We start from the raw sequence: 3,788 nt of genomic DNA on the forward strand, positions 1-3,788 counted from the left end.
GAATTCTCGTGTCGCTGAACACGAGAAATCCATGAAAACCGTAATTTACCGAAATTAGGCGACGGCGCTTAAGACTTGGCTGACCCGAGAACTCCACATGGTCCGCACACGTTGGGAACTTCATAAATAGCCGATGGGGTCACCAGCGCGCGGGTGGACCTCACGTACCTCAGCTTCACGGAGAGGGTTCCCTCCACCACCGTCTTCGTGGAGGACCTTCCATTGCTTCAAGGTGACCGATATGCGGACCAAGAGAATGCCCTTGGACCAACTAGCCAATAACATTTGGCGAGTTTCCGATTTTTCCTAACCTCGATCTTAGGAAAATCGATCACAGTTCTAAACGAAATCTCAACGGGAACAGTTCGAGCCTGCCATTTAAGACCTGCAAGAGTCTAAACGTCGGTATGGCCAAGAGATTGAGCCGTACCTGATGTACATGGATAGAGTGTTTGAGCTTTTGTCCGTGGTAAGCATGTCTTGTTTGTAATGGATGCGAATGCGGTCTCACCCTTGCGGTTCGGCAAGGGTGGTGGTCACAGTGTGATGAAGAAAATGCGTGGAAGAGTGCTTGAGGAATGGGTGTTGGTTAAAGGAATGGTCGTGCTGAATGAACCGAGCGAGTGGTTTACTTTTCCTGATGTGAATGGACAGAGTGACATTTCATTTCCTACACATATTCTCATTTCACATACCCTTACAACACCCCAACCATCAACCAATCTAATCCTCAATAAAGACGCAAATCCTCCATAAATAAATAAATAATTAACTCGCATTCTTTGAACCTCTACCTCCACCAAAAGAAACTTGATAACAAAATTTGATAACAAACTGTGGGAAATACTTGTTACGGAAACAAATCGCTTCGCATATCAGACTATGCACGACGAGTATAAAAGGCGGAAAGTGGACGACAATTGGTATTCTGTTACCTTAGATGAAGTGAAGGCCTACTATGCACTACATATTTTGATGAGTCAAGTAAAAAAGTCAAATGTCCAACTGTATTGGACTACAAGAGCAGCAGTAGTAGAAACGCCAATATTTAGAAAAACAATGCCTTTCAAGAGATTCCGGCAAATTTCGAGATTTTTACATTTTGTTGATAATGAAACTGCTGATGGTAGTGACCGACTTCGAAAGGTAAGACCTATCATCAACCTCTGGAATGAAAAATTTACAGAAATTTACACACCCAATGAATATGTCAGCATAGACGAATCCTTGATGAAATAAAAAGGGCGTTTAGCATACAAACAATTCAATACATCGAAAAGAGCTCGATTTGGATTAAAAATTTACAAATTGTGCAAGGCAAGTACCGGTTTCTGTCATGGATTTAAAATATATACCGGTCAGGACAAAATTGATTCAAATGATAGTGCGTCGGAAACGTTGTGATGGAGTTGTCAAAATCTATAATAAACAAGGGATATACTTTGTTTCTGAACAACTGGTACTCTTCACCCGACATATTTTTAAAATTACACCAGAAAAAGACAAATATTATCGGGACGTTACGCAAGAATAGGAAAAATGTGCCAAAGGATATTCAAAAGCGTATTTTGAAGAAAGGAGAATGTGTATGGATGTGTTGCAATAATTTGATAGCTCCGAGATGGAAGGACAGGCGCGACGTGTATATGATGATATCAACAAAGCACGAAAGTGTAGAGATAGTTGAGCAATCAGACAAACAATTGCAGATAGTAATGAAGCTTAAATGTATCGTGGAACATAACAAGGGTCAGTTGACCATCAAGATCAGATGTTATCCTGTTTCCCACTCATGAGAAAAGTTATCAACGAATACCGAAAGCTTTTCTTTTACATGTCATATATGTAGGATCGGGGTGGGTGAATGGGCTAAAGTAATGTTGTTTTACTGCTTCTTAAAATACAATAAACTTATACATATTGTCTACGAAACTAGAGACCCGCTACGGGTACGCTGGACTTTTACTTCTTACACACAATCTTTGGGACCGTTAATAACTGCCGCTGCCCGCGCCCTTGCACCCATATTTAAGCATTCACTCTTTCCTCATCTATACCAACGTTCTCTCTTCTCAATCGGTCGGTCACGTATTCTAAATAGTCAGGCGCATTCATAAACTTTCATAAACATTCATTGCAATCGATCCTCTTGCACGCGGTCTCTTCCGTTCTAAGCCCAAACACACTTATCATTCTTCCAGGGACGTACTTATTCCAATCCCACATATATGGCTTTGTTCAACACCTATATTATGCATAAAATAATGCGCAGTCGAAAAAGGGAGAGTTATGTTGACTACCGTGTAAACATACCAGAGGCAATTTTGCGAAATGTCCAATTACCGGACTACAAAACACGCGGGAAGTCTGTATCAATTGAACCTCTACGACTCCAAGCACAATATTGTGCTCATTTCCCAAAAACTATCGATTAGACGCCTCGAAAGAAGCACCCAACAAGGATTTGCGAAGTTTGTTACAAACATAAAATACGAAGCGAAACTAAGTGGAAATGCGCGAAATGTAAAGTAGCTTTACATCTGTCAGAGTGTTTTAGGAAGTTTCATACCATGGAGGTTTTTTAGATTTGTAAGTATTTTCTTATTAAATATTGATTCAAGGTGAACATTTATTACAATTGAATTTTTTGTTTACAATATGCTATTGTAGAGATGGGAGGGGACAACAACAACACACGAATACGAATACTACTAAAACTATTTATTAATCCTAACAACACGTTTATATTCGCAACACTAATACACCTTTCTTCACAACTCTCTCTCTGAACTCTCCTATACTACACGTACCGCGACCGACTCCACACCCTCTCTCTCTCTCTGTCACTGACTGCCTCTGACTGACTGTGACTGACTGACTCTCACGCCCTTGCATCCCTATTTAAAACCATCCATTCTATCCTCTTTCATACATATTCTCTCTTTCCAATCACACTTTCCCACGCACTCCTCGCAATCTTACCCTCAGCGGGTCACTCAGCCCAAACACTCAAGCGCATTCCTAAAGCCACTCGATACATTCATAAACATCCCGTTCACACGATCCTAGCGCACGATCATTCATCCTTTCGCACGCACTCTAGATAACACTTTCATCCCGCGATACCACACTATTTATCCTTAAGCGTGGTATTATTACATTCCTCGGGACAAAACCACATTTGAAGATGATTTCTATTGAAGTATTGTTTATTTATGAAATATAATTTTGAAATTGTCATTTATTACAAAATATAATATATTTATAATATCTATAAAAGGAAAAAGGATTAAAGTTTACTCCCAAAACAGCAGTATCACGCAAAACTGACTATATCACAGGCATTTACGTTTCGGATCGTATTGTGACTGTTCTCGAGCATTAGTCTGGCTTGTTTACCACGCGTTGACGCCTAACACTTGGGCCCAAGTTTCGTCGAGCTCAATGGCACGGGAAGGTGTTAAGACTGTTAATATGATATATAATTAATTTTAAATTAAACTAATCGTTAAAGAAATGGCACGTGCTTTCCTTTACCTGTCAATCTAACAGGTGTCCTTAGAAATAGGTATATAGATAGCAACCGTAAACCTAGTATTAAGACATCTCGTGTATTTGAATAGACTCATTTACAGGGAGGATGCTTATCACAGCTTAACCATGATGCAAAAATTATGAATGCGATTGGATCGAAGAAGATATTGAGATACTTGAGGGACACAATGGAATATTGCCTTGAACATGGGACAGAAACAAAAACCTACGAAATGAAATGCGAAAGTGAAAAT

General features: G+C 39.8%; 1 pseudogene; it reads left to right on the plus strand.

Moving 5' to 3' along the window:
* Positions 1-882: 882 nt before the first annotated feature.
* On the plus strand, positions 883-2,435 carry LOC108548176 (piggyBac transposable element-derived protein 4-like; annotated as a pseudogene).
* Positions 2,436-3,788: the final 1,353 nt, after the last annotated feature.

Source organism: Eufriesea mexicana, unplaced genomic scaffold, assembly GCF_001483705.2.
Source record: "Eufriesea mexicana isolate 0111107269 unplaced genomic scaffold, ASM148370v2 scaffold1407, whole genome shotgun sequence".
NCBI lineage: Eukaryota > Metazoa > Arthropoda > Insecta > Hymenoptera > Apidae > Eufriesea > Eufriesea mexicana.